Below are 16,859 nucleotides of genomic sequence, written 5' to 3' on the forward strand. Positions count from 1 at the left end.
CTGGGGAATTGCTAATGGACTAAGATCTCTGAACTCAATATGGAAACAATTAGCAATAATCTTATAGATCCTATGTCTTAATACCTATCAGAAGATCACAGAGTCTCATAGGACAGGCTCCTAAGAGAGAACATTTTTCATGGCATAAAATGGAGAAGTATTTTGATTTCCCTCCTTTTCGCTGTATCTAAAATTCCCAGGTGGCTCAGTGGTGAAAGAATCCACCTGCCAATGCAAGAGGCGTGGGTTCAATCCCTGGGTGAGGAAGATCCCCTGGAGAAGGAAATGGCAACCCACTCCAGTATTCTTGGCTGGGAAATCCATGGACAGAGGAGCCTGGCGGGCTGCAGTCCAAGGGGTTGCAAAGAGTCAGACACGACTCACTATGCATGCAGGCTCCTGGCTGCAAACCATTGGATCCCATGTTTCAGTGTCCTGGATGCATGCCCCATGCTGTGGGAAAACAAATAGAAATTGTCTTCTCTAAACTGATGATAGAGTTTTGTTGACACACATAAGTGCCCTCAATAGCAGGTAGATTCTGCTATTATACAATTTCCAGAGTGTCTTTAAGATTAAACTCAAACTCAACACCTTTGAAAGATGCCCTCCAGCATTGACTTAAATGTAATGAATGATTTGATGTTGTCAGGTACACAGGGGTGCAGTTTGCATTTGAAAAACCTTGGAGATTTCACCAGGAAACAAAATTAGGACATTCAGTGGCTATTTAAATGTCACAAGTGATAAATCTAGTTGTCTTGCTCTGCTAGTCTCCATATAGTGTAGGTGGGCTTTAGACAAAGGCCTGTGTCTGTCGTGAGAGATTTTAATGCATGTTTTAACACAAAGTTTAAGCTAAAATGATGATGCTCATGTTTTATGGTAGACATGGCAGTCCTCAGCTGCCTTGGTTTGTGTTGAAGCAGACACAGTAGGAGTTTTCTGGAGAAAAGATTCCATCATTATTCCCTTTTCTCACTTCATCCTGGCTCCTTCATTTTCATGGAAGACCTTCCCCTGCCTCTGCCTGGCTGGTGGCTTGCAGCTAATCAGACAAGCCACACACAGTTGTGGCCTTTGCACTAACTGTGCCCTTTCTCCCAGCACTGTTCTCCCAGACATCTTAGAGTTTCTTTCCTCATCTTGTGCTGGTTTCTGCCCAAACATTTCTGTATGGAAGGGCTATCTATGATTACCCTTTCGAAACAACTCCTTCACTGCCCCGCACGTTCTTTGATTTCTCTCTGAAGCATTCATCAGCATCTAACATACATTTATTTATGTCTGTGATCTTCCTCCCACCATTAGAATATTTCTGTGAGCCAATCTCCATGAGAATGGCTGTCTTTTTTATTCATGACTTTCCTCCCTTGTCTGTCACATTATATGCAGTCAGTAAATACTGAGTGAATGAAAAGTGAAAGTCACTCTGACATGTCTAACTCTTTGTGATCCCATGGACTATACAATCCACGGAATTCTTTAGGCCAGAATACTGGAGTGGGTAGCCTTTCCCTTCTCCAGGGGATTTTCCCAACCCAGGGATTGAACCCAGGTCTCCCACATTGTGGGCAGATTCTTTACCAGCTGAGCCGCAAGATGAATGGATAAGATCTAAAGACCATGTAACCCTTCCAGTCCAGCACATGACCAAGGTTTTACTCATCTTGAAAGTAAAAGATGAGTAAAAAGATGAGTAAAAGATGCTGGGCATGTGGGCAGTGTTTCATGTAACAAACTGTGCCTCAGGGTCGTGCTCTTGGGCTGCAGTGAGGGACAGTGTGAGAACAGCCAGGTGAAGTTACTCCTTCCAGCTGCAGACCAGGGTTGGGTTGAGGGCAGCACTTGCTACATTGTTCAGTGGCTTCTGGATGAGGACTCAAGGGAAAATTTCTCTCATGGCTCAATATTAGATTTCTCCTGAACTACAAGTTTTTTGCTTTATTTTTTAATCTAACGCATGAAAAATCTTACAAATGCTAAGAAAATCAATTCTAGCTTTGTCTCCATTGGCCCCACCCCCCAAATAACTGCCATCTTGACAGGATAGGCTACTTTTCTGTGTGTACTGCTTTTACTGGGTTTATCATTTTCCTTAACAATTTGTTTTATTCAATTTGTGTTCTCTATGTTTGAAAGCTGCTTCAATTCTCTGTAAATGAATAAAGCACTGCATTAAAATCAGGCTTTCCTAGTAGCTCAGTTGGTAAAGAATCTGCCTGCAATGCAGGAGACCTGTTTCGATTGCTGGGTTGGGAAGATCCCCTGGAGAAGGGATAGGCTACCCACTCTAGTATTCTTGGGCTTCCTTTGTGGCTCAGCTGGTAAAGAATCTGCCTGTAATGCAGGAGACCTGGGTTCGATCCCTGGGTTGGGAAGATCCCCTGGAGAAGGGAAAGGCTACCCACTCCAGTATTCTGGAGTGGAGAATTTCAAGGACTGTATAGTCCATGGGGTCACAAAGAGTTAGACACGACTGAACAACTTTCACTTTCAAGATCAGTCACATCTTTTTTTTCTTCACAACTTGCCAGGACATACAATAAACATTTAATTGTTCTTCTTGATGAAAATTACCCTGAAGGTAAAAGACAATGTCACTCACTCAACTAATACCAGTGATAACAAGGTATGTTGTTTTAGGGGGAGCTCTTTACCGACACTGACACAGTTCCATCTCCCTGTAATGCCATCTTTTCTTTCTCTCTTTCTAAATCATCCCCACTTTTCAAGATTCAATTCAACTTTCACTTCCTCCCCCAACACTCACCCACCTCCCCATCTCATGGGGAGTTAGATTTCCTTGGAGCTTTTATGAAATCTTTAGGAACATGCATCAACTCACAAACCAATCACATATTTTTATTTCTTGAACTAATGTCTGAACTATATAATGTAAACAGTTTATCAGGTTTATTTTTCCTCGCAAGACTGCAAGTTTCTTTAAGAAAAGCCATGTCTTTGTATGCATATTGCTTTTCTAGGGCTCAGGGTACTTCACTGTATAAGGCAAGCCAGGCAAGCATACATGCGGCATCTCTGGACTTAATGCACTTCGGGGTCAGTTCCTCAAATTAGGAGAATTTGACAGTGAACCAGGTGGCCTATTCTAGACCCCACTTCCTAGTAACACCTGTGCAAACTTGAGTGAGAAGTGTTCCACCTCTCTGGGCCTCAGTTTCCAAATCTAAAATTGATAACTACTCTAAATAACTACTCTTATGGCTCTAACATTTTAAGAGCGTCTAAAAGTACCTCCTTTAAAGTCAACTAAGTGCTAATGAGTTTTTTCATGAATAACTTAAGGTTTCACTTCAATTAGTGCTATTGTTTCTATATAAATAAAGCATTAACATGTTAATATTGTGAAAAGCTATTTGCCTTAGTAAATTCCAAAAGTTTCAAGTTGTATTCCTTTTGTAAATTGATGAACTCCAAGTTCATGAAAAGTTACTTTATTAAAAATGATGACAATGTTTGGTGACACTGAAATTTTAGTTCATTCATCAATATCTTACTATTAACAAATTTTATAGACATATATATCTATAAAACATAGTATTAATATATATGTTTAAAAAGGGCAACATATATACATTTTCCCAGTTACGTTTTAAAAGTGTCAGATGCCTTATTTAAAATCAATTATGTGGTAAATTCAATTTTTGAGAACCATAATGGCAAATTGATATAACATTATTGTATGCCACATAAAGTTATAAACAAGTTTTAAGAAAAAACAAATTATGACTATGACCACGACCTTTCCTTACATACAAAGATCACATCTTTTGCCAGCCTTTCTTATTCTCGATTCAAATGTAGAATATTATGAACTTGAAGAATGTAATTGAAAGATTGAAAGGTTCTTCTGCTCCTTTGGGCAATTGATTTTAACATCAGAGAGAGCTCATGAGAGAGGAGCTGTTGGGCATAACTTAGGATTGCTTTCGCTCTCTTTCAGCATCTTATCTTCATGCTTTGAATTATTTAATAAAAGAATGCTTCAGATGCACAAGCACCAAGCTCATATCCTTTGTTAGCAAATAAATTCATTTCTTAATAGCACAACTTTATTTATCAGCCTTCAAGAAAGCAAACCATAGTCAATCTGTAACACACCAGTAACCCTTCCGTCACTTTACTGGTCATCTTCCAGGACCACCATGTATGCACGTGCCCAGCCCATGCTCATTGTGGTTGTGGTGGCCCACAATGTTAGAGAACCCTTTCCTGTATGGAGTTGAAATCAACAGTCCTGTGATTTGCTTCCTCTGGGCTGGGCCCAAGTGATAGCTTATTGAGCCCAGTTTTTAGATTTTGGGATTTTTTAATTTATATATTCTTAATTGGAAGGTAATTGCTTTACAATATTGTGTTGATTTCTGCCATACATCAGCATAATCCAATCATAGGTACACATGTATCCCCTCCCTCTTGAACCTCATTAGAACTGACCCATCCACTTCATTAGAACTGACTCAAATGCATTCAGTGTCATGCCTGAGTAATATTCTATGGTTTATGAGCACAACCGCCTTGTCATTTTTCTGAACAACTCTTTTCTATACTAAACTTGTTTCTAGTTTACCCTGATTTCTAAATACTTTCCTTCTGGTCATGTGCTTTACGTAGGCTCTGGATTGTCCATTTTCTCTATGACAAAATGGCTCCCAAATGGAACTGCTTTCTTAAATTATAGTTTGGTAATTTCAGGAGGATAAGAAATACTTTCCTGGCTTGAGACTATGTTTCTATTACATAAAACCCTAAAATTAATGATATTAACTGTTTCAGACTTTGTCTGAAACTAACACTTTGCTCCTTATTCTGTTGGAACTTGAAGGTAGCAAGTAAGTCTATTTGGGCATAATAGAGAATTTGAGAAAGGAAATCTGTAAAGTAGGCCAATAATTTGAAAACACTTTATATGAAGGAGCATATTAAGGCCCATGGTGAAGCACAGATTTGAAAGTGATATATAATAGGAAGAAAATTAGGCGTCTGAAGAAAGTGTTTTAAACATTGTAGAAATATGGCAGTATTTTGGAGAAGGCTTGTAAATGCATAGTTGAGAGCCATGTTTCAGGAAGATAGTGTGGGAATGGATAGACTCTATTGTGGAAGAAGAATCCTTTTGTACTTAGAAACTGTGTGCATGTGAAGGCTGAAAGAGAAAAATATTAGAAAATTAAAAACTCCAGAGCAGAGCATCTAAAGGACTTAGGAGATACATGGCCAATGAGAGCTGTGGGGAAGCCAAGGATAAGCAAGATTTCAGAAACAGAAGAAATAAAATTACACTAATAGTATAAAAATCTAATGGAAAACATGGAAAGATCAAAGAAAATAAAGTTCACCTTTCACCCGTAATATCTGGAAACAACAAACATTACCATTTTTAATATACTGTAGTTCTTTTTAATATACCTATTTTTCCAGTGGAGGTATAACTGAGATATCGGGGGTCTCCCAGGTGACAGGTGACACTAGTGCTAAAGAACCCCCCTGCAGGAGAGTAAGAAACACGGTTCACTCCCTGGGTTGGGAAGATCCCCTGAAGGAGGGTACGGCAACCCACTCCAATATTCTTTTTTATTTAAACCTTTAACTGCAGTTATTTTCTTTTTTTGTTAAATTTATTTTTAATTGAAGAATAATTGGTATACAGTATTGTGTTGGTTTCTGCCAAACATCAACATGAATCAATCATAGGTACACCTATGTCCCCTCTCTCTTGCACACCCATCCCACCCCTCTAGGTTGCTACATAGCAGTTTGCCACGCCAATATTCTTGCCTGGAGAAATCCACGGACAGAGGAGTATAGTGGGCTACAGTCCATAGGGTTGCAAAGAGTTGGACACAGCTAAAGTGACTTAGTATGCATGCATGCATAATTAACATATTTGTTTCAGATATGCAATATAAGGAATGACACAATATTTGTATATCTTGCAAAATGATTATCACAATAAGTTCAGCACCATACATAGTTATAAAATTTTTTGTGTGTGATAAGAACTTTTAAGATTTACTCTTCTATGCAAAGACAGTGTTATTAAGTACGGTCACCATACTATACATTACATCCCTAGGGCTTAATCACCTTATAAGTGAAAGTTTGTGTCTTTTGACCCCCTTCACAGATTTTATCCACCCCTTTCCCCTGCCTCTAGGAATGTATTCTCTGTGTTTATGATCTTGGTGGTCTGGGTTTTTTTTTTTTTTACATTTTTAATTGAAATATAGTTGATATATGATATTATTGGGCTTTTATGGTAGCTCAGTTGGTAAAGTTTGATTCCTGGGTTGGGAAGATCCACTGGTGAAGGGATAAGCTACCCACTCCAGTATTCTTGGGCTTCCCTGATGGCTCAGATGGCAAAGAATCTGCCTGTAATGCAGGAGACCTGGATTCTATTCCTGGGTTGGGAAGATCTCCTGGAGGAGGGAACAGCTGCCCACACCAGTATTCTTGCCTGGAGAATTCCATGGACAGAGGAGCCTGGCAGGCTACAGTCCATGGGGTTGCAAAGACCCCTTTCTCCTGCCTCTGGGAATTTATTTTCTGTGTCTATGATCTTGGTGGGCCATGTTTTGTTTTTTTTTTTTTACATTTTTTAATTGAAATATAGTTGATCTTTGTTATTATATGTTACAGGTGTACAATATACTGATTCACAGTTCTAAATATCATGCTGTATTTATAGTTATTATAAAAATTGGCTGTATTCCCTGTATTGTAGAATATATCCTTGTAACTCATTTCATACATAATAGTTTGCATGTCTTAATCCCCTGCCCCTATATTGCCCATCCCCACTTCTTTCTCCCTACTGATAACCACGGGTTTGTTCCATCTATGAGTCTGTTTCACTTTTGTTATATTCACTAGTTTGTTGCATTTTTTAAATTCCACATATGAAAGTGAAGTGAAAGTGTTAATCACTCAGTCGTGTCCGACTCTATGCAACCCCATAGACGGCAGCCCACCCGGCTCCCCCGTCCCTGGGATTCTCCAGGCAAGAACACTGGAGTGGGTTGCCATTTCCTCTCCAGTATATGAAAGTGAAAAGTGAAAGTGGAGTCTCTCAGTCATGTCCGACTCTTAGCAACCCCATGGACTACAGCCTACCAGGCTCCTCTGTCCATGGTATTTTCCAGGCAAGAGTACCGGAGTGGGGTGCCATTGCCTTCTCCTAGGGAAGCCCAATTCCACATATAAGTGATATCATATAGTATTTGTCTTTCTCTGATTTATTTCACTTAATATAATACCCTCTATGTTGTTGCAAATGGCAAAATTTCATTCTTTTGTATGGCTGTGTGGTATTCCATTTCTGTAGATAGATAGATATAGATTATATATCTATATAACTTATATAGATAGATATAGATATATATTAATATGATATATTATTTATCCATTTATTGGTTAATGGACACTTCGATTGAGTCCATATCTTGGCTGTTGGAAATAATGCTGCTATGATATTAGAGTGCATGTATCTTCTCAAAATAGTGTTTTGGGGTTTTTTGGATATATAATCAGGAATCGAATTCTGGGTCATATGATAGTTCTATTTTTAGTTTTTGAGAAACTGCTATACTGTTTTTCACAGTAGCTGCATCAGTTTACATTCCTGTCAACAGTGTACAAAGATTCCCTTTCCTTTACATCCTCACCAGAATTTGTTCTGTTCCTTTTTTAAAAGTCATTAATTTTTTAATCTAAGTATGGTAGGTTTACAATGTTGTATTAGTTTCAGGTGTACAGCAAAGTGGGTTAGTTATAAATACACACACAGACACAGACACACACACACACATATATGACACTAAGTGACACATATATATATGTATGACACTAAGTCACTTCAGTCGTGTCCAGCTCTTTACAACCCTGTGGACTAGAGCCCTCCAGGCTTTTCTGTCAATGGGATTCTCCAGGCAAGAATACCGGAGTAGGTTACCAAACCTTCCTCCGGGGGATCTTCGGACCCAGTTATCAAACCCAAACCCATGTCTCTTATGTCTCCTGCATTGGCAGGCGGGTTCTTTACCAGTAGCACCACCTGGGGTACCAATCTTTTTCAGATTCTTTTTCCACATAGGTTACTACAACCTACTGAGTATAGTCCCTGTGCTATACAGTAGGTCCTTGTTGTTTATCTGTTTTACGTATAGTTGGGCTCTTTTTGATGATAGCCATCCTGATTGGTGTGAGGTGATATCTCATCATGGTTTGATTTGCGCTTCCCTGAGGATTAGTGATACTGAGCATCTTTTCGTGTGTCTATTGGCCATCTGCATCTCCTCTTTGGAAGAATATCTCTTCAGGTCTTTTGCCCATTTTTCAATTACATTTTTGTTTATTTTGATATTGAGTTGTATGAGCTCTTTATATATTTTGGAAATTACCTCCTTATCCATCATATCATTTGCAAATATTTTCTCCCACTCAGAAGGCTGTCTTTTTGTTTTGTCAGTGGTTTATTTTGCCATGCAAAGCTTTTAAGTTTAATTAGGTTACCTTTGTTTATTTTCGCTTCTATTTCCTTTGCTGTAGGACACAGATCCAAAAAAATACCACTATGACTTATATCAAAGAATGTGCTGACTATATTTCCTCTGGAGTTTTATGATTTGTGGTCTTATATTTAGGTCTTACCCATTTTGAGTTTATTTTTGTACATGTTAGAGCATGTTCTGATTTAATTATTTTACATGTAGCTGTCTAGTTTTCCCAGCAACACTTATTGAAGAGGTTGTTTTTCTCCACTGTATATTCTTACCTGCTTTGTTGTAGATTAATTGATCGTAAGTGCATAGGTTTATTTATGAACCCTCTATTGTGTTCCGTTGACCTGTGTGACTGCTTTTGTGCCAGTACCATACTACTTTGATTACTGCAGCTATGTAGTATATTCTGAAGTCATGGAATATTATTCATGTTTTTGTTTTCTGTGAGGTTTTTATATGTGAGATTATATAATATTTGTCTTTCTCTGACTTATTTCAGTTATAATAATGTCCTTAAGTTCTATCCATGCTGCTGAAAATGGCAAGATTATGTTCTCTTTTTGACTGAATAATATTCACTGCGTGTGCATATATGTGTGTGTGTATGTGTCACATTTATTTATCCATTCATCCATCAATGGACACTTTATGTAGCTTGGCTATTGTAAATAATGTTGCAGTGAACATACAGGTGGAAATATCTTTTCAAGTTAGCATTTTTTGTTTTCATGCTTAATAGTCACATGTAGTTTATATCCTGTTATTTTGACTTTCCATTATGTTATATATAATATTATACATATTTTCATACTGTTAAATGATCTTTATAAATACCATTTTAATACCTACTTACTAGTTTATGAAATGATGAATTATTATATAATATCTTAACTGTTGGTCATTCAGGTTCTTGTGTGTGTGTGTGTGTGACTTTTTCTTCTTTATGATCCAGTATTTTGGATCATTTCCTAATGATAGATTTCCAGAAGTATTCCCATATCAAAGTGTATCTGCATATTTCATGACTCTCGAGATGCATTACTAAGTTGGTTTCTAAAAGAATGGTACTAATACAGTATGCCACCAGCAGTCTGTAACCTCTGTCTTGAATGTTAGTGGGACGTTTAAATGGAAATAGCATGTGGACAGGTAACAGTGCAAGAGATCGGGACTGGAAAGATAGATTTAGGACTTCAAGTAAATGCATCTATATTGTGATTAGCTAATTTATCTTAGGAGAAAATGGAAGAGTAGTGTGTAGAGGGAACCTTAAAGAACTGTTAAACCTCCCCATTTTGCAGATAGAAATATGAGGTGCACAGAATTAAGTTTGCTCAAGGTCATTCAGATAACTAGTGTCAGGACCAAGACTGGAGACTGTAACTTGACTCCTCTCCCACTGCTCTTTCAGCATATGATGCTGGGGTCCCAGGACTGGACTGTGGTAATAGGCTGTAGTTAATGAGGTTAGATGTACAAATATCCATGTGGAAAAGGAGAGGAAAAACAATAGACAAAACCCAGGAGAGTGGGTTGTCATAGATGTTAAATACATAAAAGGATGCAGAAGAAAGCTGCCAGTCTGTGTCTAATGCAGCACAGAAGTCAAGAAAACAGAATAGAAAATACTCTTAGGTTCAAAGTCTACGTGGTCTCTGGCTTACTAGTCTCTTTTGGTTCTTCATTAGCATTCAGAACTGGCTATACTCCAGCTTCACAGATAGGGTTGTAAACATTTACAAGCCCACCATCATTTTTAACCAGCCTCCTCTTGCCATAGATTATATAGCTTGCATTACACAGCAATAAAGGAAATAAAGTTAACATTATCATCCTATAAATTATAACATTATCACTGTAAATTATTGCCAGCCTATGGAAAAACTCAATTAATTAATTTGATAACACTTAAAATATGTTTCTTTAAGTGTCTGGGGATATGACTTTAACTGATACAAGAATGGAAAGAAAATTGGAACAATAAAATATAAATTAGAAGTATAGATCAAAAATAAGGTCAATTTCTCTTGTTTGACAAGTGTCATCTTTGGGGTAGATTCAGACACATATACCATTGCATGTATGGTCAGGTCACCTTGAGCTGAACCCTAACATAATTTATCGATTTAAGTATTCAATTCTTATTTATTGAGCACTTAAGTGTCACCAAGTATTAGAAGAAGTTGCAAGGTATGGGTCTTGACTCATGGAACTTAAGAGTCTAAAAGGGAAGAATACTCTTAGGGGAATAATTACCACCCTCTGCCCAACACCTCACCCAGTTGTGACAAGTGTGCAAAGAGTACCAGTGCGAGTGTCATAGGGACCCGATCTCATGTGAGCAATGGGTGTTTGGGGAGAGGATCACTGGCCAAAGAGTGAAATTCAGCTTGGTACCTTAAGAACATATAGATATCAACGAGATAAAAAATCATTAGGAAAAGTTTTCTGGCTACAGAAATTAGACCAGGTGAGGGCTGTGCAGTGGGGAACAGTATGATTCCTTCCTCTTTGGGGAGCAAAGTTGTGTGCCTGGAAGTACGTAGAATGAGGACAGAAGAACAGGAGAACCGTTTGGAAATGGCTGCTGCTGCTGCTGCTAAGTCACTTCAGTCGTGTCCAACTCTGTGCGACCCCATAGATGGCGGCCCACCAGGCTCCCCCGTCCCTGGGATTCTCCAGGCAAGAACACTGGAGTGGGTTGCCATTTCCTTCTCCAATGCATGAAAGGGAAAAGTGAAAGTGAAGTCACTCAGTCGTGTCCGACTCTTCGAGACCCCATGGTCTGCAGCCTACCAGGCTCCTCTGTCCATGGGATTTTCCAGGCAAGAGTCCTGGAGTGGGGTGCCATTGCCTTCTCCAGTTTGGAAATGGAGAAAGCTGCAATTCCATGAACATGTAGCTCCCCTTCCACTCTTTCTGGTCTTTCTTTTTTTTTGGGGGGGGGGTGGTTTCTTTGGCCACCCTTTTCCTGGTCTGTTGACTGTTACACACTGTCACATTTGTCATATTTTAGCTTTTTTGATTCTTGGCATTTCCTCTTTAAAGTCATCATTTCTTTCTTAAATTGTCACAGGGTAATGTTGATCACAGTCTGCTGGGTAAGGAGAAAATTGAGGATTAGAAATGCCCAAATTCCTTGGTGAAGAGGAATGCCAAGTTAATTGATTCATTTCAGTCAAATGAGAAAGAGTGTTAGACATCAAAATATTGGCAGCATCTTTCTCATAAACGTCCATGTCAGTGACTGATGGGGGAAGAACTGTTTTACAAAGAAAATAAAAGCAAAGAAGAGGCTGAGAAAAGAGGCATCTCTGCTTTGTGTTCTGAGCCATTGTGTTTTAAAGAGCTACTTGGAGAAGTCACTGACATGAATTTAAATGTCGAGTGGTCCTACATTTGCCAGTCTTGTAATGGTAAATAGTCATTTGGCTAATGGGGAGATCCCTGGCAGATCTGTGTGCACACATCATTGGTCAGAGTCAGAGTAGTGGGAAGCAGACCAGACGCACGGCCGTAATGTCAGAGCGCACAACCTTCCTGCTCCATCTCTGTAGGTCTTTCACCACTTTAGAACGTCACACCCTACACCTGCTATACAGTAAGAACATGTTCCAGGCCATTCATTAAGCAGCTGTTCACAAAGGGTTGACTAGGCCCCCTGTGGTCCAAGAAGGTTTGTGCAGTTTTTATAATAGTCACAGGTAATTTGCCTTTTTTACTCTCATTCTTGCCCAAGTATATAGTAATTTTTTATAGGCTACATGATGTATTCACAGTCATGAAAAGAATATGAAAATATACTCCCCTTTCCAACTGAATGTCTGTGTGACACCACATTCCTTCACATACTTTAGCTAAAAAACATACAGAAATAGATTCGTGCAAAAGTAGATATAAGAACCCAGCTATCTTCTATCAATTCAGATATTTAAAATACTTGGAAAAATAGAAAATAATATCAGTCTTCTCACTGAATTTTTTTTGCTTTGGAAAAATATATTTTCTTATGAATGTGTTATTGGTTGTTGGTTTATTATTTTAAGTAAATATAGTTTATTATCAGTTTATTAAAGAAAAATGTCTGCTTCATTTCTGTTGTGGTAAATGTTCATAAATGTACATCATATAAACAAAGCTCTTTGGGGTCCTCAGTAAGTTTTAGAGTGCAAACCAGAAGTTTGAAGATAGCTGCATTGAGCCCATGTCCATTTGCTCTCCTGGTTGCTGCAGTTTGAAGTATAAGAAATCTTTTCCAGACATATCAGTTGACCTGAGAGAGTAAATGACAAAAGGCCCGTTTTCAGATCTACTTCTCACTTTCCCTTCCTTGAGGTAAAAAGCACGCCACGTCGGTAATTACAGCACGTTCAACGTGGAAATGTTGACAGCATTTTCTCTCTCCCCCCGGGCTCTTTTGTTTCCACCCCACTGAAAATTCTTTTGAGCCTTGGAGTGGGGCCCATGGCTGCACGCTGCCCATTTTTAACCACTGTCCTCGAAGGCTGATTTCATGCTGAGGCAGTGGTTGGTTGGGGACTCTGATGGCCATATTATTTGTCAGAACTATTCTCCAGGTCACAAACATTTTAAATTAAAGTTGTCCTATAAATAGCTTATATTCATTTCCTCTGGCTGTCACAAGTCAGTAGAGATTGGGAGTGATCAGCTTAGGTCAGGACATCTAGCCAGATGAGGTAAATGAAACTGAACTTGAGGGATTAAGAATACTGCTTTTGAAGATAAATGCACTGCCCTTCCAGAGAAGGCGAAATTTGTTTTAAATAAATACCTAGAAAGCATTTTTCTCCTGCACTGGTGGCTCCTTTACGTTTTTTAATAAGTGGAGTTAATCATTCTTTGAAATTTACAGTCAAGTGAAAGGACAAGAAAGACAGATATTGAAAACATTTTTCATAGAACCCGAGTCTGGAGGCTGCCCTTGGGGATACCAAAGGCACAGGAATGTGATTACTTTCTCTAGACATGGATGGTCTTTTAAATCGCATTACTTCTTTGGACTTTGAAAATTGCGTTTCTAGTGGAGACCCAGCTCATAAATCCAAAAATGGATTTTAGATGAAAAAGGTGATCTCTTTGCCTTTTTGGAGCAGCCAGGAATGTGGGGGGAAAGTAAAATTAAATCAGGCACAACAGTAATTGCACTTGAAAGCTCTTGTATTTGACTTCAGCAACTTAGAATATGAGGACATCAATTTTATTCCTTTCAGGAAAAATATCTTTCAACTCTCTCACAGTTTAGTTATAAGGATATTTTTAAGATCTCAAATAGCACAGATTTTTTTCAAGCACATTTTCATATTATACAGTTTATGGAGTTAATGGTAACCTGCATTTCCTGGCATTTGGATCTTGGCAGGTGTAGAGAATCTATTAAACACCAGTCTGGGTGTCACTCCTGTTTGCTTCCCAAGCACCTTGCTTTTGTGACACTGTTCCCAGCCATCACAGTGTCTCCCTCTTGCCCAAATCTCACTTTCTTGTCTGTGAGGGTAGAACTGTCTGTTACCCACTCTTCTGTCTCCGCTATATACTTGACACATGGGTGGTGCTACTACTTATACCCCTGGGAGACAGATGCCCAAGACCTGGGGAGGAATGAAACAAAATGCGTCTATTGAAGGAGCTCAAAGACAACTGAACTACGGAATACAATTCAATGTGAGCAGTGTAGTAAAGAGGTAAGTGCACGCGATCTTGAGCCCAGGTTCCCTGGTATTGTTGCTGTGGCCATATCAGGTGTTGCAACGCTGTCCACGTGGCATTTCCCATCAAAGCCCTTTAGTTAACCCTATATGAGAAAGAGTAAGTAACCTGAATGTTCTTCCTTTTAATTTTTTTAATCATCTCTGATTCAGAGGTCAGTAAACAATTTCTTAGAGGCAACCAGAGAAACAATGCCCTGGCTAATCTGAAACTGGGTAACCATTTCTTTAAAATCTCGATTTTCTTGTGTTATGACCAGTGTTAGTGTTTGATACTAATGCCATCTTTGTATTTAAATGTGCTCAACAAATACTACTCCTAGTAGTAGTAATAAGGGTAGAGGCTACCATGACAAAGTGCTACTTGCTAGGCATTGTCCTGAGGGCTTCAACTGTTTTAATCCACTTAATCTTCAGAACAACCTTCTGAAATAGGTTATTCCTTTACACTTGGCAACATAGAGGGGAAGTAAAGTCATAGGGACAGTAAATGGCGGGGTTGGGATTCCAATCCATGTGCCAAGCACTGGTAGCCCAATTCCTTTTTCTAGTTTTATTGATGTAGAGTTGATTTACAATATTGTGTTAATTTCTGCTGCATAGCACAGTGATTCAGTCATGTGTGTGTGTGTGTGTGTGTGTGTGCATGCATGCACACGTGTGCTAGGTCATTTCAGTCATCTCCAACTCTTTCTGACCCTATGGACTGTAGCCCACCAGGCTCCTCTGTCCATGGGATTCCCCAGGCAAGAATACTGGAGTGGGTTGCCCAGGGGATATTCCTGACCCAGGAATCAAATCCATGTTTCTTATGTCTCCTGCATTGGCAGGTGGGTTCTTTACCACTAGTGCCACCTGGGAAGCATATATATATATATATATAACTTTTTCTTTTTTATGTTCTTTTCTGTTCTAGTTTATCATGGGATATTGAATATAGTTCTTTGTTCTATACAGTAGGACCTTGTTGTTTATCCATCCTATATATGAAGGTTTGCTTCTGCTAATCCCAAACTCCCATTCCTTCCCTCCTCTTCTCTCCTACCCACCTTCCCCTGCCTTGGCAACCAAGTCTGTTCTCAGTGTCTGTGAGTCTGTTCCTTTTTTGTAGTTATGCTCGTTTGTGTTGTATTTTATGTTCCACATACTATAGTGATGTCATATAGTATTTGTCTTTCTCTTTCGACTTACTTTGCTTGGTGTGATAATCTCCAGGTCCATCCACGTTGCTGCAAATGGCATTATGATGTTATTTCATTCTTTTTGATAGCTGAGTAATATTCCACTGTATAAATACACCACATCTCTATCCATTCATCTGTCAATGGACATTTAGGTTGTTTCCATGTCTTGACTATTGTAAATAGCACTGCTATGAACATAGGGGTACATGTATCTTTTTAAATTATACTTTGGTTGGATATATGCACAGGATTTGGATTGCTGTATCATATAGCAACTCTATTTTTAGCTTTTTTGAGGCACCTCCATATGGCAGCCCAGTTCTTAATCACTATGCTATGCTTTCTATAGCAATTACTGAAAACATGTGCTGAATGAATGGGCAAATGAATAAATATCCAATACTACTCTCTATTAATTCAATTGGGATCATATGTAATTTGTGACTTGCCTGTCTCCATCTAACACACACACATGTACACTCACCAATTTGTGAGACCTTCAGTGGGTGATGGGGCTTCCCAGGTGGCACTAGTGGTAAAGAACCCCCCTGTCAATGCAGGAGATTTAAGAGATGAAGTTTGACCCCTGGGTCAGCAAGGTCCCCTGGAGAAGGGCATGGCAACCCACTCCAGTATTCTTGCCTGGAGAATCCCATGGACAGAGGAGCCTGGCGGGCTAAGTCCATAGGGTGGCAAAGAGTCAGACACGACTGAAGCGACTTAACATGCACACATGCAGTGGGTGATATCTTCATTAAGGTTTTTTTCTTCAATAGATTAAAAAGAGATAGCTTGAGATTTTTCATTCATCTTTGAGGTTTTTTTTTGTTTGTTTTAGTTTGACAATTCTTTTGAGTTTAGCAGTTAGAAAACACATTTTTAGAAACATGGAAATCCATTTTTGCTGGACTATGGATTTGCACTTCAAATAAGAGAAATCTGCCAAATTTAAACCACACTTTGTTCCCTAAATGGTACTTAAGTATGTAGATTAAGAGAGATGGCATTGGTCATTCTACCGAGAGTTAAGTGTCTTTGCCTTTCTGTGTCAAATCAGATTTAGACGTCTTGACTTCTTGTTCAGTACTCAGGGCATTTTTAGTCACAAGCTTAAGGTGTCATGTCTGAGAAAAATGATGCTGTCATTCCCTTTTCCTGTGTCTGTTTGAATGCTTAGTAGTAGTAACTTCTGATAAAATTATGGACAGTGTCCATGATCAGAGCACACGAAAGGAAAAGTTGCTCTGTGTTTTATGCCAAACCATTGCCTTTCACCTGACATTCATAGCAGTACTAGGAAGTGGTTTACTTGTGAGTTATTGTTAGAACCTGAGTGGCTTTGAGTCATTAATTAGCCATTACCTTCTATATTGTAAAGGAAAGTGTGACATGACAATCTCAGATGGTTGTGGAAAATGTGC

At 38.9% G+C, this 16,859-nt stretch overlaps 1 protein-coding gene across 3 annotated transcripts in view; it reads left to right on the forward strand.

The window, feature by feature from the left end:
- TMTC1 (transmembrane O-mannosyltransferase targeting cadherins 1) overlaps window positions 1-16,859 on the forward strand; it is a 312,150-nt gene that overhangs the window by 273,054 nt on the left and 22,237 nt on the right. The window lies entirely within an intron of this gene.

The sequence above is a fragment of the Bos indicus genome, chromosome 5 (genome assembly GCF_029378745.1).
Source record: "Bos indicus isolate NIAB-ARS_2022 breed Sahiwal x Tharparkar chromosome 5, NIAB-ARS_B.indTharparkar_mat_pri_1.0, whole genome shotgun sequence".
Taxonomy (NCBI): domain Eukaryota; kingdom Metazoa; phylum Chordata; class Mammalia; order Artiodactyla; family Bovidae; genus Bos; species Bos indicus.